This window comes from Pseudophryne corroboree, chromosome 11 (assembly GCF_028390025.1).
Source record: "Pseudophryne corroboree isolate aPseCor3 chromosome 11, aPseCor3.hap2, whole genome shotgun sequence".
NCBI lineage: Eukaryota > Metazoa > Chordata > Amphibia > Anura > Myobatrachidae > Pseudophryne > Pseudophryne corroboree.
In genome coordinates this window covers 233,861,472-233,889,305 of record NC_086454.1, presented here as the reverse complement: position 1 = coordinate 233,889,305, position 27,834 = coordinate 233,861,472, and the positions used below count along the sequence as shown (strand labels likewise).

Below are 27,834 nucleotides of genomic sequence, written 5' to 3'. Positions count from 1 at the left end.
CTCAAGATAATGTTATTATTGCAGGGCTCCCAACAGCATTTTTTTACAATTTTTTTATTTTTTATTTGCCCAGATCGCATTTCCCAATACAAGTATAAGAAATATGAACTGGCTACTAATAAAAATGCGAATCTAAGGGCTTGGAGAAGAATTTTGAGAATTCTCCTCCAACTGCCCTTTAGTACATTCCGGTGATTCTAAAATAATGTGAAAAGGGTGTGAAAACACCCTTTTTCACATTATTTTAGTAAAATTAATTTTAATAAATATGCCCATAAATATAATTACAAAATGAAAGTTATCTGATCGTGGCGAGCGCCGTGGGAAATCCGTATCCCCTTGGTAGTCAGGGTCCCTTACTGCCGTACCATCTGATGGACATCTTCCCCCCTGCATCACACCTCTTTATCCATACTACCTTTAATTAGCACTCATAAACTGCATATCTACTGTGTAAAGCTGGGTACACTCTATAAGATATATTGTACGATATATATTGTTCTGAAGTGGAGCGGAACCATATATCGCATGCATTGTATAGTGCAGGGGTGGCCAACCAGTCAGAGACAAAGAGCCAAGAAATCTTGTTAGGTACATCAAAGAGCTGACTTGAAGCCGAAGGCGCACTTGCAAAAATGGGGTGTGACCTCGTGCCTGCTAGGCCACGCCCCTGGTATAAAACACATTTAAAAAGCCAGATTCGCATAAATTATATATAAAAACCAGATTCACATAATATACTTCAGTTCCCCCATGTGTCACTCCAGCCAGCTCCCCCGTGTGTATTTGGCTCTCTCAGTTCTCAGTCTACGTAGTGCTGCTGCATGTCTGGCTGGAATGCAGCAGTTTACAGATCTCTTGTGGTCACGTGACTTTGAGTGTTGGGAGCCACATTTGAATGAAGAAAGAGCCACATGTGGCTCAAGAGCCACGCGTTGGCCACCACTGGTATAGTGTGTATGCCTGATTGCACATCTTCCCATCTGATGTGCTGCACGTCAGATGGAATGATGCAAAGAACGACAGAATGCAGTTACATGCATGCTGTAACGACACATCGCACTGTTGTACACCGGATCATGCAGTGTGTACTGCACTATTGCCTGGGTCACACATTGTGCAGTGTGTACCCAGCTTAAAATAACTTTCCTCCTCCTAATCACATGAAAGTTCTCCACCATCTCTTTATTCCATCTGCTCCCAAACACTGTACTGTAAATCCTCCTCTTAGCTGCAGAAATATCAGAGTATTTCCAACAACCTTCCACCTCTCTGTGCCAGTGCATCTGTGAATACAGCCGCTTGCAGTGATACACCTGCGACACTCCCATAGCACACCCACTGCATGGACCATTTTGCATCCTCCTATGCACCGCCCAATTAAGCCCATTACTGTTCCGCCACATTTATGATACTGTGTGTCTGATCGTAACAGCAGCTTTGTGCATACACTCAGGGTAACACATGCACGGTAGAAGATTTCAGAATTTTTATGCATGCACAGGTGCAAATAATCGCTCAACTAGGTGAACATCAGCATTGCATGAGGATTGTGTGTGGCTCTAAATCAGGTACACTGTGTTCCAAACTTTCATACAAAGTACATCGGCATTAGCGTAAGTGTCATAATTCTAGTGACTTCCACAACTATACATTCTTATTGAACTCCTCTGGACACTGCCAAATAAACATCCTACCAATTTCTCATCTCCACTCAGGCTTCTAGCCCTGAACATCTCCTTACTGTAATATGTAAATAAGATATATGGTGCTAAAGAATGCAGTTTCTAAGTGCAGAGATCGCCACCTAGTGGACATTTGACAATTTGCCTGCCTATGCTGATCACCAGTTCTCTTCTCATAGAACAGTAAAAAGATATGTAAGTGCGCAGCCAGCAGCAGCTGGTAAGGGGATGGTCAAATACCCGAATATATTGAAAATAAAAACACAAAGTACCAGCGCTGGCTGTAAAAATTATATAAAGACGGTTTGCTGAATAAAATAACTATTTATTAAACCATTAAAAAAACAGGAGTAGATTCCTGTTATTATTCTTAATAACACTTAAAATTATAAATTCCCCCTGGGTATAATCGCTATTTGCATCCACTCTCCTCTGGGACATATACTGTTACGGCTAGGACAATCTCCAGATGGCATTCACTGTAGCAGAAGATAGTTACCAGTTCCACAATGGAGATATATGATGGCATCAGCTTTAGGAAAAGTCCATTGCTAGCTGTGTTTGTGGATCCGGTCTTTTATCTTTGTTGGAATAAATTTTTCAGTGATGGGAGCAATGTCCAATAGGTGCCGAAGATGTCAAAGTCCCAATGTATCGTGGAATGATGCCCAGGTGGGTAGACAGGCTCAACGCGTTTCGCTGGCAACAGAGTGATCCAGCTTCCTCAGGATCCACAAACACAGCTCGCAATGGACTTTTCCTAAAGCTGATGCCAACATATATCTCCATTGTGGAACTGGTAACTATCTTCTGCAGCCTCTTCAGTTCGGGCCCCCTCCTCTCTGCCAGCAGCGCTGAGAGTATGAGCACTAGAGCGCTCAAACTCTACTGCGCATGCGCAGATCTCTGGGAAAATAGCACGGTGGCCATTTCCCAATGATTTTTGTACTGCGCATGTGCAGAACTCCATAAAAATGGCCACAGCACAATTTTCACGGTGCTTTAACACCGCCGCGGATGTCAGCTCGGGACTCCGGAGGGGTGTGTATTTAGAAAATGAGTGCAGCGTGTGCGGTGGGGGCCCCTTCTGGACTCAGGGGCCCATGTGCACCGCACACACTGCACCCATTATAGATACGCCAGTGCTTAGGACCTTATTCAGCTTCAGTTGCAAAATCGCAAATCGCACGATTATTGGCAGACTGCGCATGCGTAGGCTAAATTGCGATCAAAATTAGTGAATTGCATTTGCAATTTGATTGACAGGTAGTGACCGTTTGTGGGTGATAACATGGCATTTGTGGGGAGTCTTCGGAAAAACACAGGCGGTCATGGCCGTTTTCGAAGTGTGTATCTGACATCAGTTGCAATGGATTGCGAATGAAAACATGGCACCAGTGAGACTACATTCTCATTATTCTGAGTAGCCCTGGGTCAACCGCTATTGCCGGAGTGTGGGTTGATAGATAGACAGTGTCTAGTTAGACAGTCAATAGATAGACAACATATGTTAGACAGACATTAGGTCGACAGGGTCAGAAGGTCTACATGAAAAAGGTAGACAGTACAAAAGGTTGACAGGGTAAAAAGGCAGACAGGGTCAAAAGGTTGACATGAAAATGGTCGACACAAGAAGGCAGACACCATGTTTTTTAAAAATTTTTTAGTTTGTGTGGATAGTTTTGTCATTTGGGACCCCCAATTGTAGAAAGGCATTCCCTCACGGGGCTCGCTTCACTCGCCACGCTTCAGGCTCTGTCGACCTTTTGTACTGTCTACCTTTTTCATGTTGACTTTTTGACCATGTCGACCTTTTGACCCTGTCAACCTAATGTCTGTCTAACATATGGTGTCTATCTATTGACTAACTAGTCACTGTCTATCAACTGGATACCAATTGTCGATGGTACTAGATTTCTGCGATTGCATACGCAATCGGTTGGCGTCTTTTACCTTTCTGGGCAGCTCTTCACATGCAATTTTTAGCAGAAGCAGGATTGAGAAAATCACAATTTCTGTCTGAATAGTGATCCAAGCTGAATGAAGTCCTTGGTTCCTTTTGTGAACAATAGTAGTGCCTTTGTTAGTGTTATGTCCCATAGTAGTGGCCTAGTTTATTTTATGAACCATAGTAGTGCCCTAGTTCACATTATGTCACATTGTAGGGCTCCCAGAACACATTATGCAACACAGTACCCCCAATTCACATTATGACAAGTGTTCCCAGTTCATATTGTGTCACATTACAGTGCCCCAGTTCATATTATATAACATTATAATGCCCTCCATTTTATACTGCATTAATGAGCAGGTCCAGGGGCATACCTAGATATATTGCAGGCTCCAGTGCAAAAGTTTGTACCAGCGCATATGACTTTGACAGGGAAGGTGGGTCCCTCTCAGCTCTGGGCCCCATAGTAGCTGCACTCCCTGCACCCAGGGTTGGACTGGCCCACATGGGTACAGGGGAAACCACTGTTGGGCCCTACTGCCTGAGGCCCCACCCCCTCCTCTAGGGATCAGGTTCCAGATTGTGCTGTTACTAATCTAGTACATTATCTTGCATGTACTACAGTATTTACTGTATATATTTATCTAGGGGACCAACACTTGCAAAATGGTTACGTAAACCAATGTGATGGCTGGGCACACCCCCTCTAGAGACTGGCCACACGCCTAAACATGGTCCCCTACTACTGCATCCCCCCGGTGGGCCCTACATGCCCCAGTCCGACACTGCCTGCTACACCCTTGCCCTTGTAGTAGAATTAATTTGGAGAAATTTCTTATATATGAGCCTCTGCCTAGTTTGTGAATCTAAAAATTCTTTTGCATCCTGCCATTACCACCTGGCATAAAAACGAAAGTATTATTAACATTACTAAAAGCATTTAAATGTGTATGGGAATGGAACCCATCTTGCTGCTAATAACCTCATAGCCAATTGTACTTGGTCTGACAGCAAGCACTGTCAGGGGTGGGCATTAAGCTGCCCACCAATTGCTGTGGGACTTACATCCCAGCATGCCCTGCCACAGTTTTGCTATCAGGGCATGTTAAAAATGTAGAAAGCATGCTGGGATGTGCAGTTCAACAGCAGGTGGAGGGTGGCTTATTACCCACCTCTGGATTAAGGCCTAGTATTAAGGTGGGGTGGGGACAGTGCCGACGCAACCCGCTCAGCAAGGGTATGCAATGCAGGGAGGCGCTGTGCTCAGGAAGCGCTCTACCCACACTGCTACCCTGCTGCTGTTGCTGCCGCTGCACACTATATGACAGGCAGCAGCGCCGGAAGCGGGACACATGAAGCACAGCTTTCAGCATCTGGTCCCTCAGCGGCTCTCCATATATCTCCCTGTCTCCTCCTTGGGATCCAGCTCCATACCCCGGTGTTTGGATGGTGACTGCATCCCTGACTGAGGTCTCAGATGGCTGCAGCTTGGTGCTGAATCCTGCTGCCTGTTCTCAGCGATGGAGCAGCGAGGGGGAACCACGGTGGCTGCTGTTGAAGTCCCTCGCTCCACACCTCTTCTTTAGTGGTCCTGTCCTGCTGGTCCCCAGCTGTTCCTCCCTGCCATCCTATTACTGCTGTACTGAAAATGGCCGCTCTCCTGCTGGCCCCTGGCTTGTTCAGCACCCTGGCTGCTTCTGTGATGAGTTAGACTGGTTGGTGGGGCTGCTGAGCTGACTGACTGATCACCCATGCTGATTCAGTTTCAAACACCTGCTGATTCTGCATGGGGTTCAGGGACTGCATGGGGGGACCCAGACGTCTGAAGACTGTCTATACATTCTGGTACCAATTTCGTTTTTGGTTCCCCATCTATCTTATTTTTCTAACAACTTTAAATTCTGCTTTCTCTGATCCATACTCTATTCCCTTAATCCTGTGGAGGACAGTGTCTGGGGGTGCAGAGTTCAAGTTAGTCTTGTCTTGAGAGGCCAAGCCCCTTGCAGTAAGGTCACCCCCATTTTCAGGGTGCGCACCTATGACGCACGTGAATAATTCTCGCTATAATGCATTTTGAAAATATTGGGGGGTGGGAAACATTTTCACTGTACTGTTCACACTGGAGGCTATATTGTCTTTAAACGGCCCTGCCCTCCGGCTCCCTCCTCTCAGTGGTGGTCATTCCGAGTTGTTCGCTCGGTAATTTTCTTCGCATCGCAGCGATTTTCCGCTATTTGCGCATGCGCAATGTTCGCACTGCGACTGCGCCAAGTAAATTTGCTATGCAGTTTGGTATTTTACTCACGGCATTACGAGGTTTTTTCTTCGTTCTGGAGATCGGAGTGTGATTGACAGGAAGTGGGTGTTTCTGGGCGGAAACTGGCCGTTTTATGGGAGTGTTTGAAAAAACGCTGCCGTTTCTGGGAAAAACGCGGGAGTGGCTGGAGAAACGGAGGAGTGTCTGGGCGAACGCTGGGTGTGTTTGTGACGTCAAACCAGGAACGACAAGCACTGAACTGATCGCACTGGCAGAGTAAGTCTCGAGCTACTCAGAAACTGCACAGAGAAGTCTTTTCGCAATATTGCGAATCTTTCGTTCGCAATTTTGATAAGCTAAGATTCACTCCCAGTAGGCGGCGGCTTAGCGTGTGCAAAGCTGCTAAAAGCAGCTTGCGAGCGAACAACTTGGAATGAGGGCCAGTATCCACTGCAGCTGTGAAGCTCTATGACAGACAGTGGCGTCGGCAGCTTCATGCTGATCTCCAGTGTAAGTATTGCACTCCGCCTCTCTCACCTCCTGTGGACATATGTGTAAGGGGCATCACTACTGTGGGCATTATGTGTGGCACTACTGTGGGCGTTATGTGTAAGGGGCCCTACTACTGTGGGCATTATGTGTGGCACTACTACTGTGGTTGTTATGTGTAAGGGGCACCACTACTGTGACACTGACATTTCTATAATGGGTGCAATGTGTGCAGTGCACACGGGCACCTGCATTGGATGATGCAGCTGTGGCAGAATCACCGGCAAAATAGGTGCCCCGCATGAGCAGTAGTGATTAGTCACCAGGACATGACAGGTGCCACAATGCCAGAGTCTACTGCACCGTGGAGAGGAGGGGGCCCACTCGGAGTCTGCACACAGGCCCCCTCCTCTGTTAAAATGTCCCTGTACTGTGGTCATAATGTGTGGCACTACTACTGTGGGTGGTATGTGTAAGGGACACTACTGCTGTGGGCATTATGTGTGGCACTAATACTATGGGTGTTATATATAAGGGGCACTACTACGGTGGGCATTATTTGTACGGGGCACTACTACTGTCGAAATTGTGTAGTGTAACGTGTGTAAGAGGCACTACTGTGTAGCTTAACGTAACTAAGGGGCACTACTGTGTGTCCTAATGTGAATAAGGTATACTATTTTGTGGTGCAATACGAATCATGGGCACTACGTGCAATGTAATGTGAATAAGATTGTGATACTGTGTGGTGTAAGCTGAATTGGGGTTACTATTGTGTTACCACGCCCATTCCTTGTGAGACCACACACCTTTATTACGTATGGGAGGGCGCAAATTTATAGTTTGCCGGGGGGCGCCGAACACCCTAGCACTGGCCCTGGGTAGGGAGTGACCATATTTTGGGTCATACCACATTGTGAATATAGTATATCTAGAGCCCCATCTGTGGGTACAGTGATACTGTTCGCCTCTGAAGTGGAGTGACCACAACATAATGGGGGTGTGGCTGCAACTCTTTGGCTGGCCCAAGCTCCCAGACAGGCCTTGGCCCCAGTACTTTGTACCCAGTCCTCTCTTAGCATCCATCTCACTGATTACATTAGTAAATAGTACTTGACATTGTTGTTGGAGTTTTCCTAACACCAATGGGTAACCACCCTTATAGATGTTATTTCATAAATATGCAACCTTTACATTAGTTATTTTTCTCTATCTGCCAGGACAGTCCTATCAAATCTAATTTTTATGGTAGTTTAAAAAAAATGTCTTTGGCCAGACACCATGCAAAGTATTTATTACATCATGGGTGTATAAGATGGGTCAGCATGTGAAAATGTTTGGTTTTAGATAAATAATTTCAATTTCTCATATGTCCTAGAGGATGCTGGGGACTCCAAAAGGACCATGGGGTATAGACGGATCCGCAGGAGCCTGGGCACACTATAAAGACTTAAACTGGGTGTGAACTGGCTCCTCCCTCTATGCCCCTCCTCCAGACCTCAGTTAGACTTTGTGCCCAGGAGTGATTGGATGCACACTAGGGGAGCTCTCCTGAGTTTCTCTGAAAGACTTTAGGTTAGGTTTTTTATTTTCAGGGAGACCTGCTGGCTACAGGCTCCCTGCAGCGTGGGAGTGAGGGGAGAAAAGCAGGACCTACTTCTGTGAGTTTCAAGGCTCTGCTTCTCAGCTACTGGACACCATTAGCTCCAGAGGGTTCGATCACTTGGTGCGCCTAGCTGCTTGTTCCCGGAGCCACGCAGTCAATCCCCTCACGAAAGCCAGAAGACAGAAGTCGGGTGAGTATTGGAAGAAAAGAAGACTTCAGTGACGGCAGAAGACTTCAGTAACGGAGGTAAGCACAGCGGTAGTGCTGCGCTCCATGCTCCCACACACCAACGTCTCTGGCAGGGTGCAGGGCGCTGGGGGGAGCGCCCTGGGGGCATGTTACTGACGGTCTATAAGGCTGGCGGGGGTCATATTACGGTGCCTGGGCACAGCATATGTTCACCCCGCCAGCGTGTCGCAGGGGGGAGAGACAGCGGTAGCGCTGCACTCCCGGCTCCCGCGCTTTCCATCACCTGCAGGGTGCAGGGTGCTGGGGGGGGGGGGGGGGGGGGGGGGGGAGCGCCATGGGCAGCATATAATAAGATAGGTTTTATAACTGGCGGGGGGACATACTTCGGAGCCCGCCCGCCAGTGCGCCGCAAACGGGAGGGAGAGGCAGCGGTAGCGCTGCCCTCCCGGCTCCCGCACTCCATCGGGCCTGCAGGGTGCAGGGCGCTGGGGGGGGAGCGCCCTGGGCAACATTTAAAAACATGTAATCTCTGGAGGGGGGGGACATGCTTCGGCACCCGCCCCGCCAGTGCGCCGCGAACGGGAGGGAGAAGCAATGGTAGCGGTGCGCTCTCTACTCCCGCTCCCCATCGGACTCCAGGGTGCAGGGCGCTGGGGGGGAGCGCCCTGGGTCGGCATGGATAAGAGAATCCCGGGCGGGGGAAAATACCCGGACACCGGCTGTCTTCGCCCCGCCGGGAGACCGCAGCGTGCACGCTGCGGTCCATAGCTCCCACACACCAACGGTTTCCGTGGGTGCAGGACGCAGGAGGGGCACCCTGAGCTGCGTTGGGAACAGAATTTACACACGGGGTTACCCCCTGTATATAGGGTACCCCAGCTAGTTTTTGGGGGTTATATATTTATATATTTATTTAATTGAGCGGGCTTCAGCGCGCCGGGAAGGGGCGGAGCTTAGCCCTCACACAGGAGTCAGCGCCATTTTTCCTCAGGTCCCCACCAGGAGTTACTGTATAGTAAGTAAGGAGGGGGGGCACAGAGTGGTTAATGCTATATGGGTATCATATAGCATTATGTTTAATAATGGACGCTTAATCCTTTGTTCTGATACATAAACTCACTGTTTCCCTGTTTTTTTACCCACTATTGGTTAGTCGACTTATGTCGACAGGTGTTAGGGCTTTGTCACAAGCTGCGGTGGAGATAACTGTCGGCTTCGCCGACGCTGGGCGGTACTTGATTCATAAAAATTAAGTATTAGCAGGTTGGTTTTGTGTGTTTGAAAACGAGTAAACGCGCTAAGGGAGACACAGTGGTCGGTGGATGCCCTGTCGGCATCAACGGTAATTCCGGGGTAGAAAAATTAACAGGCTGTTATTGCCTTGGACCTGTATTGGTATATATATATATATATATATATGTATATATTTATAGATATATGTGGGGGGAGTGTTATTGAAATTGTATATGCATACTTCCCTCAGACTCCTCGGGTTTCTAAGATTATTTTTTGCCTGCTTACATTGCTGTCGACATTTACTCAGTTTCTGTCGACCATAACGTTTCCTGGTAGATCCACATCGGGGGCACGTCAGTACATGGTCATACACATTCACAACACATTGCTGGGACCTGACGGGTCTGGACAATCCACTTGCGTATAGGTTATATCTATATATGTAAGTATATAGATATATATTTATATATGCATGGTTAGGATATGTGTGTTTTATTGTGTATTACATTATGTATATCCATGAATGCTAGGATAATGGTATTCTTCTCGTGTACTGATCGCTCTATTGATTAAGCTCTAGATTGGCCGTGACGAGTTGGTTTTCGATCCTCTCAAGGAGTCCGAATATTGGCCCTCATTCCGAGTTGTTCGCTCGGAGATTTTCATCGCATCGCAGTGAGAATTCTCTTAGTGCGCATGCGCAATGTTCGCACTGCGACTGCGCCAAGTAACTTTACTATGAAGAAAGTAAGTTTACTCACAGCTTTTTCATCGCTCCGACGTTCGCATTGTGATTGACAGGAAATGGGTGTTACTGGGCGGATGCACGGCGTTTTAGGGGCGTGTGGCTGAAAACGCTACCGTTTCCGGGAAAAACGCAGGAGTGGCCGGGGAAACGGTGGGTGTGCCTGGGCGAACGCTGGGTGTGTTTATGACGTCAGCCAGGAACGAAAAGCACTGAACTGATCGCACAGGCAGAGTAAGTCTGAAGCTACTCAAAAACTGCTAACTCGTTTGTGATAGCAATATTGCGAATACATCGGTCGCACATTTAAGAAGCTAAGATTCACTCCCAGTAGGCGGCGGCTTAGCGTGTGTAACTCTGCTACATTCGCCTTGCGAGCGAACAACTCGGAATGAGGGCCATTATTCTCTTCCTGACGCGGAGAGAACATTACGGCAGGCAACTCCAGGTCGACGCAGAGCCCGGTCGCAAAGGATCATACACAGGAAGCTAAGTGATATTTTATTTCTTTACATTCTCCTTATTTGCATTACATGCTCATGTGGGAGGGTTGTATTCGGGTAGGCATCCGATAGAATTACCCTACTCACAGTGGGTAAGCTTGCTTATGTTGTTCCTACTTTTAACATTGCAGCAGGCTGCCGCGTGACAACAGGAGGTGTAGCCGGGTAAGTGCTGAGGTTGTATCCGGGAGATACTCGGGGGACGTATACAACTGTTTGGTGAGCCCTCTGGTCAGTCACTCTCGGCAGATACACCTGGTAAGTCTACTTTCGTGAGTTAGCCTCCTTCACAAAGGTTGGTGACGCATTCTTTTGTGAGATGCAGTCGTTTTCACCGGTTCGATACCGTTCTTTGTTCCTTTTCTGGGCAGACAATGGAAGGTTGGAAGGTAAGAGTTCTGCAGCCTTGGTAGGTTCGCAGAAGTGGATGTCGTTTTCTGTTTCCAACACATCCACCACTGGGCGCTGAGTCTATCTGGCTAGTTCCCACTCCAGAAGCGCTCGTCTAATAATTTCAGTTAGTACAGGAATAGACTAAGGGGTATATTTACTAACATTCGTAATTTTCCGTTTGAGGTCAAAGTTCAATCACGAATGACATCGAAAGTGTAAATATGCAACTTTTTGAATTTATTACGACTAATTTACTAAGCTGCCGTATTCTGCATTTTCGGTTTTTCCGATGTCGATGTCATTCGTTTTTTTAGGCAGTGTTTTACGTGAGTGACTTGTAAAACACTGCCGACTTTAAGACAATGAATCTCGGCCGGATCTGAGAGATCCGTGCTGGGCTTCATTGTGCACCTTGTAAAAAAAAAAAAAATGTTTAAACTTTAAAAAAAAATTGCGTGGGGTCCCCCCTCCTAAGCCAAACCAGCCTCGGGCTCTTTGAGCCGGTCCTGGTTGCAAATATATGGGAAAAAAAGTGACAGGGGTTCCCTCATATTTAAACAACCAGCACCGGGCTCTGCGCCTGGTCCTGGTTCCAAAAATACGGGGGACAAAAAGCGTAGGGGTCCCCCGTATTTTTGAAACCAGCACCGGGCTCCACTAGCTGGACAGATAATGCCACAGCCGGGGGTCACTTTTATACAGCGCCCTGCGGCCGTGGCATTAAATACCCAACTAGTCACCCCTGTCCGGGGTACCCTGGAGGAGTGGGAACCCCTTCAATCAAGGGGTCCCCCCCCTCCAGCCACCCAAGGGCCAGGGGTGAAGCCCGAGGCTGTCCCCCCCATCCAAGGGCTGTGGATGGGGGGCTGATAGCCTTTGTTGAAAGTGTTGAATATTGTTTTTAGTAGCAGTACTACAAGTCCCAGCAGCCTCCCCCGCAAGCTGGTACTTGGAGAACCACAAGTACCAGCATGCGGCGGAAAACCTGGGCCCGCTGGTACCTGTAGTGCTACTACTAAAAAAAATACCCCAATAAAAACATGACACACACCTTGAAAGTATAACTTTAATACATACATCCACACCACCATATACACATACTTACCTTATGTTCACACGAGGGTCGGTCCTCTTCTCCATGTAGAATCCATGGTGTACCTGTTGAAAAAATTATACTCACAAAATCCAGGGTAGAAGGCTCTTCTGCTTGTAATCCAGTTGTAATCCACGTACTTGTCAAAATAAAAAAACGGACACCCGACCTCGAACTGAAAGGGGCCCCATGTTTTCACATGGGACCCCTTTCCCCGAATGCCAGGAACACCCTCTGACTTATTTTTTATTTTGACAAGTACGTGGATTACAAATGGATTACAAGAAGAAGAGCCTTCTACCCTGGATTTTGTGAGTATAATTTTTCCAACAGGTACACCATGGATTCTACATGGAGAAGAGGACCGACCCTCGTGTGAACATAAGGTAAGTATGTGTATATGGTGGTGTGGATGTATGTATTAAAGTTATACTTTCAAGGTGTGTGTCTTATGTTTTTTTGGGGGTATTTTTTTAGTAGTAGTACTACAGGTACCAGCGGGCCCGGTTTTCCGACGCATGCTGGTACTTGTGGTTCTCCAAGTACCAGCTTGCGGGGGAGGCTTGCTGGGACTTGTAGTACTGCTACTAAAAACAATATTCATTTTTTTACACAATGGCTATCAGCCTCCCATCCGCAGCCCATGGATGAGGGGGACAGCCTCGGGCTTCACCCCTGGCCCTTGGGTGGCTGGAGGGGGGGACCCCTTGATTGAAGGGGTTCCCACTCCTCCAGGGTACCCCGGCCAGGGGTGACTAGTTGGGTATTTAATGCCACGGCCGCAGGGCGCTGTATAAAAGTGACCCCCGGCTGTGGCATAATCTGTCCAGCTAGTGGAGCCCGGTGCTGGTTTCAAAAATACGGGGGACCCCTACGCTTTTTGTCCCCCATATTTTTGGAACCAGGACCAGGCGCAGAGCCCGGTGCTGGTTGTTTAAATATGGGGGAACCCCTGTCCATTTTTTCCCCATATTTTTGCAACCAGGACCGGCTCAAAGAGCCCGAGGCTGGTTTTGCTTAGGAGGGGGGACCCCACGCAATTTTTTATCTAAAAATGAACACTTTCCCATCCCCTTCCCACTGATAAACATGCACGGATCTCATGGATCCCTGCATGCCTATCCAAACACAGGATAAAAAAGCAGGTCTGGTTTTTTTTAGCACTTTTTTACGAATTGTATTTCTGCACGGCAGTGTCTGGCTATTGTTGGCCGTGTTTGTGATTTGCACTTTTTAGTAAATTCCCGATTTCTACCAAATTGCAGGCGTATTTGACCGATGGTGTATTGATTCGTGATTTTTTTCCTAGGACCAGGGCTGTTTCTAGCCAATTTGGCTCCCAGTGCGAGATTAAAAATGCGCCCCCCCATGACATAAAAAAAATGTGCCCCCCACACCTAGATAATAAAAAAAACTTGCGCGCGCACCCTGCAAGGGGGCGTGGCCTCATCTAAATGGGTGTGGCCTCGTCTGAAAAGACTACCTCACAATCCAGTTTTTGACCCTGCTCCAACAGATCACGACCACCACAGGAAACAAAAATTCTACCATATTAAGCCCCACACAGTAATGCCCGCTACACCATATTATGCCACACACCGCAATGCCCTTGATACATTAAATCCCCACACTACGGCAGGCAAGAGTCCCCATTTCACACATTACGGCAGGTGTCCCCATTTTACACATTGAGAGAGAGAGAATACTTACAGAGGCGATTACCGCTCTTCGGCCCGCCTCACCAGTCGCTCCTTGCGCCAGCCTTTCCCTCTTCCTAACTTGGTAACTTGGATCCCCCTCTGTACTCCGCTCGGGGGGGGGGGGGTTTCGCGGAGTGACGGGGTTGCGTTGTGACATAACGACGCAACCGCGTCATTCCGTGAAACTCCGCCCCCCCCGAGCGGGTTACTCGGGGAGAAATAGGAGGGGGAAGCAGGGAGCCACAGTTAGTGCCGCGGCGGGCGCCCAGTGTGGTTGCACTGCTCGCCTGCCCCAAGAAACGGCCCTGCCTAGGACTTCCAAAATATTACGAATGCCCTCATCACTGCCGTGATTTTTGCTTAGTAAATTACCGAGATGACACTTTGAAGAAAAAACGGCATCTCGGTCAAAATCGGGACCTTAGTAAATATACCACTAAGACTTATGAGTTATTTATAGAATCGAATTGGGGAGCATTCTGAGTTACGGTTGTTCCCCTTGCTGTTTTTTCTAATGGATCTGGCCGTTCCCTCTGGATGGGGAGGTAGTACGCTACATCTTACAGAGGGGCGTCAGGTTCAGGACATTGTCCGGTTGTCCCTGTATAAAGGTGCAAATCGTTGGTTCTCTCTGACTGTTCTTCGACACAGGGATTGGCTGTTGTTCCCACCGACACAGTTGTCGGAGGTGGGTTTTAGAGTAGATACTGACCGGTTAATGTTCAGGGTTTTTTTCCTGTGGTAAGAGGCATCAATATGTTCTGTTACTAAAACAGATGGGTGCGGCCTACGAGGCCTGTTTTGGTGAGAAGGTCTATCGCCAGAGTGGCTTTCAAGGGGCCGGTTGAAATTGTGGTCCGTGTTTCCCCTGCGCATTCACCGGAATATAATCCTAAAGGCCAGGACATCACTCCTGTGGTGTCTGCTCGGTGTTCTTCTTCTAGAGGGATGAAGGTTCGGGATCCAAGGTTAGATCCTGGTATCCGTGCATAAGGATATCCGAGGCTGGGGAGTAGGCCTTGCAAGGGACGTATTTCCAGAGGTTAAGGTTAAGTTGGAAAGCTTGTCTGCAATAAGCTTTCTTGATTTAAGAGATATTGTTGATGAACGTATTCTCGTGTTCGGCCCATGTTAGTTCTGCCAGACAACTTATCAGCAAGGGCGTGTGTAAGCCGCTAAGACGGAATGAGAAGCAAAGCGGCAATGGCAGAAGATGCACAGTTTTGCCGTGGGACAAAAAGTCTGGTAGTATTCGTGCTGGGGGTTAGCGAAGGAGAAATAGATTCCTCTGCTGACGCGATCTCCATCCGAAAAAAAAAAAAAAAATTCAGTCATCGTCGAGAAGTTTTCACAGAAGTGACATCTTTTGTGGAGGGTCGCAATTGGTCATGTGGCCTCTCCTATTTCATTCTTTCGGATGGTGATAAACGAAAGAAGTACATAGGTTCAGGTGATCCTCTCGGATCTGATTTAGCCAAGGAGGTTTTGCTATCCCGTTTGGTCATGATTTGCTCATGGGAGTTTCCTGCCCTCTTCCTTTACGGGAGGAACTGTTACAACTAGATCAGGGCGTGTATCAAGACTTACCGCTAATGCGTCTGCCATATTCTAAGCCGGAAGGATGTTCTCAGTGAAGCCGTTTCCTCAAGGTCTCAGGCTAGAACAGAAGTAACGGCAAAGTCTTACCGCCGTGGTTGGCGTAATTCTGTCTCTTGGTGTGAATCCAGGATGGTTCCTACGGAAGACTTTCACCTAGGTAGTTATTATCCATACAAGCCATGGTGGATGCAGGCCTACAGTTAGGCTCCATTTCGGTGCAGTATGGCCTTATTATTTCTTAAAATTCTTTCTTGGAAAGTGGTCATGCTATTGGCTTTGGCGTCCGCAAGGTGGGTGGCGGACGTGGTGGGTTTGTCTCACAAGAACCTTGTTTGATCTTCCAGGTAGACAGAGAGGACTTGTGAACTCGGATTGTAGTTCTACCAAAGAGTGGTTTCTGGGTTTCGCAGAAAACAGTCTGTTTTTTTATACCGGTGGTTCCTTAGGCATTAGCTGATTCGAAGTCCCTCGGTGCTGCCGGGGATTTGAATATTTAGGTCGCCAATTTGGATCAGTTTGGAGAAACAGAGGCTCTGTTTCTCCGGTATGCTCCCAACCTGCTGGGGGTGACTGCAGTATGCAGTCTGTTACACGCTGAATCTGTGATACGTTTTGGCATGTTGTTTGATAGTTGGATTGCTGTGACCGAAGTCGGTGGAAGCCCACTCTAATGGAAAGATGGGTTTTTCTTGGGCGGATGCCCAAGGAGTCTAGGCGGTTCAACTTTGCCGAGCGGATTATTGGTCGGGATCAAACGCTTTTGCTATGCTCTACGTGTTTGATACCATGATTGTTGGGGACCTCTTTGGTTTGCTCATTCGGTGCTGCAGAGTCGTCCGCACTCTCCCGCCCGTTTTAGAGCTTTGGTATAAACCCCATGGTCCTTTTGGAGTCCCCAGCATCCTCTAGGACGTATGAGAAAATAGGATTTTGGTACCTACCGGTAAATCCTTTTCTCTTAGTCCGTAGAGGATGCTGGGCGCCCGTTCCAGTGCATACGGGGTCTGCAGTTAGTGTTTTGGTTACACCCTGGTGGGGTGTCTTCTCTGTCAGGCGGTTGCTACCGTTTTTTGCATGCAGTGGCATGCGGGGTCTTATTTTTGCTTATGTGGACACACGCTTTGGGTTGCATATTCTCTCAACATGTGGCTGTGGTTTGTTCATGCTGTGGGCTGGTATTCTACTGAATGCTATGTTCTAAGGTGGGTTTGAGGTGTGAGCTGGTAGGACACTCACCGTGTTATAACAATAAGTTCTTTCCTCGAAATGTCCATCTCTCCTGGGCACAGTTTTCTAACTGAGATCTGGAGGAGGGGCATAGAGGGAGGAGCCAGTTCACACCCAGTTTAAGTCTTTATAGTGTGCCCAGGCTCCTGCGGATCCGTCTATACCCCATGGTCCTTTTGGAGTCCCCAGCATCCTCTACGGACTAAGAGAAAAGGATTTACCGGTAGGTTCCAAAATCCTATTATTGGCCTATGTATAGGTGAGAGCAGTTGTATTTTAGTGTTACAAATATGAGGTTTACAATCAAGAGTGTTGCAAGTGTTCTGGAACATTTTGAAGAGTTCCCCTCCTTAATACCTCTCTTTACAGCGGTTGATAATCTTAAGGGGGGTACTCACGGAGCGATCGCTGCTTAATATCTAAGCAATCTGACTAGATTGCCTAGATTTTAAGCAGCGATCACTCCGTGCGTACCCCTCACAGCGATAGGGATGCGCAGCCCCGCGCATCGCTATCGCTGGTGCTAGATTGGCCTGCATGCAGGCCAATCTAGCAGGTCGCTCACTTCTCCCGCTGGGGAAAATGAGCCCTGCCCCCCCGTCTCCCCCCGCAAGCTCAGCACACATCGCGCTGTGCTGAGCGGTGGGAGAGATGTGTGCTGAGCGAACCACTCAGCACACATCTCTCCCCAAATCGGCCCGTGAATACGGCCCTTTATGCCCTATAATATAGCCTTAGGGCCCAATTTAGAAGGGATTGCATTTGCAAAGCTGCACGCAGTCAGCTTTGCAAATGCAATCACTAAAAATGCAAATGCAGCAGGAGGTGGTCGCGATGTTCCTCGCAGACCGCCAGCTGAATAAAACTCAGCTGTGTGGTTATAATTTTATATATATATATATATATATATATGAAACACAACAGTATCTTTATCTTGCACCAAGTTCAAAGCAGCACAACGGGAGAGGTCCCTGTTGGAGGACCTCAATAGCATACAGAATAAAAAACGGTTTCCCAAGTGCGCTAAATAAGACTGTATCTACAATGATTCTTCCAGTGTTGTTTCCATAAGTCAGAATTGAATACTGGAGAAGATTTGTATCTGGGAACCTGTAACGGACACCCCTCACCAAGATGGTCACCCAAACAAGAGGCCTAAGGCCAATTAGTAAAAAATTGTTTTAATAACACATGTTAAAACAAATACAGTTTTCACATAAAATTCCTCATAAAGCGTTCACAAAGATGTGTTTAAAATGATGACAATAAAGGATAACCAGTATGTTCGTTGTGTGGTCTTTAACTCTAGATACTCCCTCACCTTTTTCAAGGTGCGAGCTTAAGAGGGAGTATCTTCACAAACTATGCTGGAAACTCCTGACTGACAAACCCAACACGTTTCATCTTATCGACTTCATCAGGGGTAACTTGTTTGGGGATGAATAAAAAGAATGAATTTAGTTTATAAGGACTGATGTCCAAAATTTGAAGAGCAAAGAATATAAATGGTATGAGAATTTAGAAAAAAGGTACCTACCAAATATATAAAACAGGCTTATTTGCCATTAATAGATTTGTGTGTGGAGAATCACAACCTAAAATTGTGAATGAAAAAACACATTAATAAATGTGTTTTATAACTACTCAAGAAATTTCTAATAAAAATGTCGGGGCATACCTTGGATATAGTGATAAAAAAGGATTCTCTTAAGTTCGCTCCTTAAGAGAATCCTTTTTTATCACTATATCCAAGGTATGCCCCGACATTTTGGGTAGGTGGCCATGGGCTGCATGCACCCCACCCTATGAGTGGTGAGTGCAGACACTGCACCCCGCTTCTGGGGTGGCGAGTGCTGTGGTTTTCTATATTTGTTTGTATAATATGGGGTTAATCTTAGGTTAACTCTTATTAACCGTGGTCACAGGCCTTTTCATGCACCCCTGTGTAATCTCATTTGTTCTAAACCTGTGTCAGCTGCTCCTTAGTAATTTATCGGCTGTGTCAGGTGACTAGTGTGCCTTTAAAAGCCATAAGATATGTGGCAGGCATACATTAAACTTAGTGGACATATTTGCAGTTATATTATATGTGATACAGTTGCCAGGTTTTAATTTTTAAGGCTTTGTGGTAGTGTAGGACCTGCATGAAGGTGGGGTACCTTGGCGAGCGGTATGCAGGCTTCCGTGCATTGGCCAATTCACTAACTAAACCCCCATCATTTATTTATTGATGTTGTGAGGACAAGTGAGCTTGCTATGGTGAGTGCTGAATTTTCTATTTGTGTATATATATATATATATATATATATATAAAACTATTGGAAAAATGAGGGGGAAGGGGAGGGCGCCAATTCTCTTTCTGGCACAGGGCACCAAAAAGTCTAGCTAAGGCACTGCCTTCAGGACTGGGAATTTGTGCAGTTTACAGTCTGTTTAAGAAGAGAGAAGGAGGAGGACTTCCCAGTTCTTACCTGATGGAGGATACTTCCTAATGCATTAGATTCCGAGTGCAGATCTTCTTAATTCCTGGGACAGTCCTAATAAATAACGCAGCTCACTTTACAAAGGCTACAATCACAGAGAAGTCTAGTCTCTGTTTAGTTGCCTGTAATGGTGAAACGGTAGTGTGGTAGTTGGATGGTATCAGAGTGGAGGGCTTATGAATCCCCCTTTTCAGGCTGGGCAATGGGCCAGACACAATTGCTTAGGGTAAATTCTGGGCCCCATAGCAATGGCACCTCTTGCATCTAGTGGTATAGCTACACCAATGTTTACAATAATCTTAAATGCTCATGGTGCACTTACAAAATGATAATCAGCCATTTATTTAGGGTAACCTGTGTGTAATTTAGAGGTGAGATTTCTATGGTGCTGAAACTTTTGAGGTCCTGAAATCTGTCACCATTTTGCATCATGAAGACATGGCCTGCTAATCGGACACATGGGTGAAATACTAGAAATGAAGTGGGTACAGAGTTACATCATTCTGCTTTAGGGCTATTTTTGTACCTCTGCCTCAATGCAACATCTGTTAAAATAGATCTCTGGGGATATTTATGTTCAGCTAATTCCACAGAGCTGTCTCCAGCACTGAATGGTCAGTGGTACTAACTCAGGCTCCTACAATTCTCAGAGACGCCTCTGAATCGCGTGTGGTTTCCTTCCGTCATTTAGGACTTTAAGGTGAAGATTAAAGTCAGGCAATCATCATATTTCAATGCAGTCATCATGCACAGTTCAATATTTTTTTCACTGTGTTTGTATCTGGTTGCTAAGTGGGATTAAGAGTAAGCCAGCAGACTAATGCTTCTCATGATATAACCGAGTTTAGACAGTTTAACAAGCATATTTTTGTTCCCTAGAGCATATAATTGAGTATTATATTTCAGCTTGTGCACACAAAAATATTATACACAGCCTTTGTATAACGTATCGGTTTGAATGATTACAAAAAAAGCTACTGGTCCCTGATTAAAGAGCCTAATTTGAACAATGTGTCCTCCACTAATGTGTAGCGCTCCAATGATTGCCACTGCTTTCACTGGGTTTGTTTTAATTCAATCTTGGAAAAACTGGCTCTGTGGCTGCCGTGGAACTAAAAATCGCACCATGCCATTGCAGCCAAATGCCTAGGGCATTGTAGTTTTTCATCAGCTAAAGAGCCTACATTAGGTCAGAGAATAAGGAAACACAGAATTTACTTGCATGCATGCCTTTTAAGTGCTACACAATACATGCTTGATCATTTTAACCCCTTCTCATGTTTAGTTTTTGTAACCACCTTTCTGATCTTTCTCAGTCATATTTGTTATCCTATATACATTAGAATCTGTACTTCACTTCAGGCCTTATAGTCACCTTTTCCAAAGTGGGTATTGTTAAGTGAAATGAAAGCCCTAAAAAGCACTTGCAGGTGTGCTATGGGTTGGTGGTCCAGGACACAGAGTCGACACCAGGTGTGGTGTCACCTGGTGCGCACTCTTCATTGCTACCCCAGCCCCTCCAGCATGGCCGCACAAAAAGGTGGTGTGGCCTAACAAAAGGGGCGTTGCCTTGCGGGGGTCTCCATTTCTTCACTCCGGGGGCTTGTTCAGCAGTCTGAGTGCAGTGTCGGCTCTTCATGTGTGACAGGAGCCGAGTGATGCAGGTGAATATCACACTGCAGCACTCGGCTCCTATCACTGCAAAAGAGCCAGCACTTTGGTGTCACCCCATCCGAGGGTGACAGCCAGGGCCAGCTCTACCATTAGGCAGCTTTAGGCGGCTGCCTAGGGGCGCCAGTCACTGGGGGGCACCACTGAATTTATCTAACAAAAAACTGAAGGATGTGTCTGTATCATACTTGCCTACCTGACCCTCTCCATGAGGGAGAAAATGCTCTGTTCCTGGACTTTCCTGGTAATGTATGATTGCCACCACCTGTGGTGAGCTAGTTAATTGATAAGAAAGGTGTTTCACCACAGATGATGGTAATCATACATTACCAGGAAAGTCCAGGAACAGAGCATTTTCTCCCTCATGGAGAGGGTCAGGTAGGCAAGTATGGTCTGTATGCGGGTTAGTAATGAACTTACAGATGGGGGGGTTGGAACACAATAAGGAGCATACAAATATATGTATGTGCGTATATATTTATGTATACGCACATATACTGTAATTAAAAGGGACAGCTGGCATCCTGAACGTTAGTATGACGTGAAGGGTTAGGGTAAGGTTAAATTGATTTCATTCAAAATGTCGGTATTATGGTGGTTGGGAGGCTGCTGTCGGTATTCTGACCAGCAGTATCCCGTACCCAGCCCTAATTAAATACCTACAGTTTTATACAGTATATAAAGAATAAACGGCACTCAAGGACTTATAAGGAGAGCGAAATGACAGACATAGGAATGGAGAGAGTTAAACCTCCTGTGAGGGGTGGACCTAACTGTTATGAAAAGTACAGCCAATGGTAGAGAGGGGAGGGATCAGTATATATAGGGATGTATAGGCTAGCTAAGTCTCTCTTGCTGCTGGTTTGCCTTGCTGGAGTATTGCTGAGTGAGAGCTGAATAACAACAGTGCTGCTGCAGCTGCACCTACACAACACCCAGCAGAAGATTTAGCACAGCAGTATGCTCAGGAGCCAGTAGTACCAGAAGTAGCAGCAAGTGTTTGGACATCTGGACTAATAGGGCAGTGATTGTATCACAGAAAGGTGAGCAGCATGACCACACATGCTCACTCACAGACACACATAGACTTTGGCTAGGCAGTGCAGATGCTATTTTTTTTATTAGATCTGTATTGCTGGGCTGTGTTGTACTTTTACCTTTCATTTTACAGCATCAGATTCAGGAAGTGAAAATCCAGTGAAGTGAATGAGACAGTGAGAAGCCTAATGCAGCTGCTGGCTCTATTCTGTCTGTGTCTGTGTCTGACTCCTCCTTCCTGATGAACTAATCTTTGCCAAAGCTGTGAGCGGTGGCGGCGGCGGGGGGCGTCCCAGGATAGGGTGCGGCAACATTGAGCCCCGCAGAGGTGCCTTCCCTGCAGGCAGAGAGAGCTCCGGCCTGCGTGGGGAGGGCACGCGCGGGGGGGCCGGTGGCAGGCACAGCAGCGATAGTGAGGGCCAGCAGGCGCAGGATAGGATAGGATAGATGATTGGTGGGGGGCCACGCCAATTGTGGTCAGGGGGGCCAGCGGATCACCAGTAGGCCAGGCGGGGCATTGGCCGTTGGGTCCCTTAACGGCGCCTGCCGGCCGACGCGCCAGGAGAGGTGCGCCGGCATCTGCGGGGGCTCCCGCCGGTGCCGGCCGCAAATTTTGGGGAAGTCAGGAGGCTTCCGGAGAGTTGGCGTCGGCTCTGTCGACGGTGGTGGCGGCATTGGGCCCATTGGCCGCAGCCGCATCTCCGGGGGCAGAAGGCATTCCTGCGCGTGCGCAGAAGCGAGGGCGTCCGGTACGCAGCCGGGGTCAGCGGCTCAGCAAATAGCGCGCGCTTGCCGTGACCTGGGGGCGGCCGCGGCGCAGTTGGGACACCGTCCAGTACGGACGGAGCGCGGACGCAAGGTGGGGACGTCTTTGCCCCGGAGTGCTAGGCAGGCCCCGGGAGTGGTTTCCGGGTCCCGTGCTTTGTCTTCTTTTTCAGGTGATCGCGGAGAGGTTGAGGTGGACGTGAGCGATGAGGAGGATTTCGAAGTTTCCACACCGGAGGACTCCCAGTCCGAACAGTCGACAGCGTCAGGTGAGGTTGAGCAGTCGGCGTCGGGCTCCAGCACGCGCTCCAGTTCTCTCAGTTCCTCCTCTTCTTCATCCCTGTCGTCGCAAGCGTCCGACATCAGTAGCACGACTAGGGCAAAAAAGCGTGCGACAAAGTACGCTAAGAGGGCGGCAGGGCAGCAGGAGAGGCGGAAGAGACGCAAGCGGCTTAGCGAGGACGCTCGCAGGGCCAAGAAGCGCCGCAATTTGCCGGGAGTAGTCCACTGTGATTATACGGCACTGTTGAGGGGGTTGCGGGATAGCTGCCGTAGGAAGATCTGCAGAGGCGATTACGTGGATATGTTCGTGCTGACTAAGGACGCGAAGAAGGAGTATAAGGCAGCGACAGCTAAGAAAGGCATCGGAGCTGAAGCTTGCCGTACTTTCGACAACTGGCTGGCCGGTTTTTGCGTCTTTGCGGCGTGTTATTTGGAAGATAGGCCTGAGGAACATATGAACGTCATACGATACCTGCACTTGATACACGATATGCAGCGCACATCGTCAGGAATCGAATGGCGGATGTATGATGAGAAGTTCCGAGAGAAGCAGGACTGCTTACAGATTATTGACTTTGGTTGCAAGGACGCGGAGGTCTGGCTCCAGGTCACCCGGGCTTCTCAACCCGCAAAGGAGCCCCGGAATTGGATTTAAAAAAAAAAAAAAAAAAAGCTAACATCTCATAATTTGGGCCTTTATTTTTGTCCTAGAGTATTATTAACCTCAATAACATTAATTTCCAGTAATTTCCAGTCAATTTTGACCACCTCACAATATTCTTGTTGCCAATATTGGCCAAAGGCTGCAGCGAGCTGGCTGGTTACTAAGCGACAGAGCAGCTGCACAAACGCATGGCAGTTTATAGCACATCAATGAAACGTTGCAACAGCACGTGAACAAAGCACACTAGGGTAAAGTGCACCAACCAGTAAAAACAATATATATATATATATATATATATATATATTTATTTTCAATTATTAAACATGCAGCTTGGTTCAAACTGCATGTATCACATGGCTTATAGATTTACGTGAACAAAGTGCACCTGAGTAATGTGCACCAAACAGTACAAATTATAGATGTGCACCGACCCCATGTGTTTTGGTGTTGGATCTGTATCTCCATGTTTTGGATCTGTTTTTTTTTTTTTTTAAATCTTAAAAACAGCTAAAATCACATAATTTGGGCCTGTATTTGTTTCTACAGTATTATTAACCTCAATAACATTTATTTCCATTGATTTCCAGTCAGTTGTGGCCACCTCACAGCTCACAATGGGGATCATTCTGAGTTGATCGCTAGCTGCTTTCGTTCGCAGCGCAGCGATCAGGCAAAAAAAGGCACTTCTGTGCACACCTATGATGCGCAGTGCGCACGCGCAACGTACTTTCACAAAAGGCGATGCAGTTTTACACAAGGTCTAGCGACGCTTGTCAGTCGCACTGCTGATCGTAGAGTGATTGACAGGAAGTGGCTGTTTCTGGGTGGTAACTGACCGTTTTCAGGGAGTGTGTGTAAAAACACAGGCGTGCCAGATAAAAACGCAGGAGTGGCTGGGGAAACGGGGGGAGTGGCTGGCCGAACGCAGGGCGTGCTTGTGACGTCAAAACAGGAACTCAATAGTCTGAAGTGATCGTAAGGTAGGAGTAGGTCTGCAGCTACTCTAAAACTGCACAATTTTTTTTTAGTAGCAGCGCTGCGATCCTTTTGTTTGCACTTCTGCTAAGCTAAGATACACTCCCAGAGGGTGGCGGCTTAGCATTTGCACTGCTGCTAAAAGCAGCTAGCGAGCGAACAACTCGGAATGAGGGCCAATATTGTTCAACAACATAGGCCACAGGCTGGCTGGTTAAACTAAGCAGCAGACCAGCGGCACAAACAAATGGCAGTTATTTCTGTTTAAAAATGTTTTGCAAATTAGTACTGTATTAGTAATTACATATCAACCAACTCGCAAGCACTTTCAATAGAAAACAAGACATATATTTACTAAGAACTGTGTGTGGCATATCATTACTCAGTCTAAAGTAGTAGTAGTTAACAAACAGAAAAAAAAGCTAAACCATGTGTAAAATAGCAACAGCAGACATGGATACAGCCCCCTACACAAGCCCCTACGCAAGTGCACATGTCTAGTCTCAGTGTCCAATCTGTTCCTCCCTCCTGGGGACCCTAGGCCATTGATGACTTGCACTCTGTGCCCATGTAAAGTCCCGATAAATCAGCCTTTTTGTTGAGCAGTTCTCCAAAATCTCCCCAACCATAAAAACAGTGTTCCATACCTATGGGTCGGATACAGTGCGGGTCGAATACAGTGCAGGTTACAGTGCTAGTCAGATACAGTGCGGGTTACACTGCAGGTCAGATACAGTGTGGGTCGGATACAATGTGGGTCGCATACAGTGGGAGTCAGATACAGTGCAAGTTGCAGACAGTGTGGGTTGCATACAGTGTGGGTTACAAACAGTGTAGGTTGGATACAGTGTGGGCCGGATACAGTGCAGGTTACAGATAGCGCAGTTCGAATATAGGGGGTCATTCCGAGTTGATCGCTCGCTAGCAACTTTTTGCTGGCTTGCGATCAAATAGTTACCGCCTATGGGGGAGTGTATGTTCGCTTTGCAAGTGTGCGAACGCGTTTGCTGCCGAGCGGGCCGAAAACATTTTGTGCAGTTTCTAAGTAGCTCTAGACATACTCAGCCCTTGCAATCATTTCAGTGTGTCTGGTCCGGATTTCACATCAGACACCCGCCCTGCAAACGCCTGCGTTTTTCCAACCACTCCCTGAAAACGGTCAGATGACACCCATAAACTCCCTCTTCCTGTCAATCACCGTGCGTTTGGCTGTGCGAATGGATTCTTCGTTAAATCCATTGCTTAGCAACAAACTGCTTTGTACTCGTACGACGTGCCTGCGCATTGCGGTGCATATGCATGCGCAGTTTAGCCACGGTTGAGACGATCAACTCAGAATGACCCCATAGTGAGGTCAGATACAGTGCAGGTCGGATACAGTGTGGGGCGGATATAGTGCGGGTTACAGACAGTGCAGGTCAGATACAGTGTGGGTTGGATACAGTGCGGGTTGGATCCAGTGCGGGCTGGATACAGTGCAGGTTACAGACAGTGTGGGTTAGGTACAGTTCGGGTTGGATACAGTGTGGGTTAGGTACAGTTCGGGTTGGATACAGTGTGGGTTGGAAACAGTGTGAGTTGGATACAGTGCATGTCGGATACAGTGCATGTCGGATACAGTGCAGGTTACAGACAGTGTAGGTCAGATACAGTGCGGGTCAGATACATCAGGAGTTGGATATAATGTGGGTTCAATACAGTGCAGGTCAGATACAGTGTAGGTGAAAAACAGTGAGGGTCAGATACAGTGCGGGTCAGATACATCAGGAGTTGGATATAATGTGGGTTCAATGCAGTGCAGGTCAGATACAGTGCAAGATACAGACAGTACAGGTCGCATAAAGTGCAGGTTGGATATAGTGCGGGTCAGATACAGTGTGGGTCGGATAAAGGGCCTAATTTAGACCTGATTGCTGTGCTGCTTTTTTGCTGTCCTGCATTCAGTTAGTCACTGCCCGAGGGGAGTATTAATTTGCCCGTGCAAGTGTACGCCGTGCGAAAATGTCTATGGGGATGCGCTGATTGGCTGAGAGCCGTGACAGACGGCTCTCTCAGTCAATCAGCAGTCATTCAATGTGACTGGCACCAGAGGCAAAACTTCAAGATCAGCGGGATCCTGAGATTTTGCTTCAATTTGGGGGCCGGGGAATTCAGGGAACTCCGAGCGGTTGCTCAGATTGCCCCAGCCGCTCATCTCTAGTACAAACAGAATCAGTATGATTTACCGACAGCTGGGATGCCGGTTGCCCATATACCGTCAGCGGCATCTGGCTGCCAGTATGCTGGCAGCGGGGCGAGTGCAAAGAGTGGAAATAGTCCTGTAGTACTGGTATTCCGGCTGGCGACATTGCTGGTTGTAGGGATTCTGGTGTCAGTATCTTGAAAGACGGGATCCTGACAGCCGGCAAATTAAATGTATCCTGTACAAATAGTAGATCTATTATATTTTGTTTGTTTTTCTATTTTTAAACTGCATGGATATTTTTAAACTTATAGATGCACAAGAACAATGCTTATTAGGGTAAAGCGCACCAACCATGGCAAAACAATATATATATATATATATATATATATATATATAATGTAGGTATTGTGGGCGGCACTCATACAGACTCTGCAGCGTGTGAAGAAAATAATGCTTTATTCTGCCAACATGTTTCGGGGACGTAGCCCCGTCCTCAGGGCCAGACAAGCCAAACACAATGATAGCCAAACATATATAGTGAGGACAAAACTAAAACATTAATTGCAAATCATACTCACCTGCCACGAGGCACCGCCGCCCGTCGGACCGTCCAGCTACACTTCCGCATCGCCTTCCAGTGACGCCAGCGGCGCGCCACGTCGCAGGCGGGTATCCAAGGAAACCAATCTGATTACACTAGCGGTCTCCTAGGGAGCAATAAACAACAATAAACTTTAAACAAACTGACATACATACACTGACAGTGATAATGTTAAACAGCTAACATTAATAAAGTGATGTGGTGAACTTAATAAAAACAAGGAGATACTATCCTTCTGCCGAGGAATATCATGGCTGCAATACTGAACTAACTAGGCATAATCAGAGATCCTGTAACCTTACAGAAGGGAAAACTGATGGTAAAAAATTACATGCATACTATAGTGTCAGAATTACAGGAGATGATGGGCTTAAAGGAGAAGAGGCTAAAGGGGAATAAATGGGACCCGTGTACAGTTTTTACAAAAAACATTGTAGCCCCAAGTTCTCATTAAGCCCCCCAGGTGACAATGTCCCCAAATTATAGATCCATCTAGA

At 47.2% G+C, this 27,834-nt stretch overlaps 1 protein-coding gene across 7 annotated transcripts in view; it reads right to left on the bottom strand.

Annotated features, from left to right (window-relative positions):
• The window catches only part of LOC134969376 (uncharacterized), a 229,414-nt gene that overhangs the window by 170,645 nt on the left and 30,935 nt on the right, over positions 1-27,834 (bottom strand). For all 7 annotated transcript variants that reach the window (XR_010189463.1, XM_063945301.1, XM_063945300.1 and 4 more), the window contains exon 2: positions 27,315-27,443. The gene's annotated coding sequence lies outside the window, so the exon portion shown is untranslated. The remainder of the gene's footprint in view (positions 1-27,314; positions 27,444-27,834) is intronic.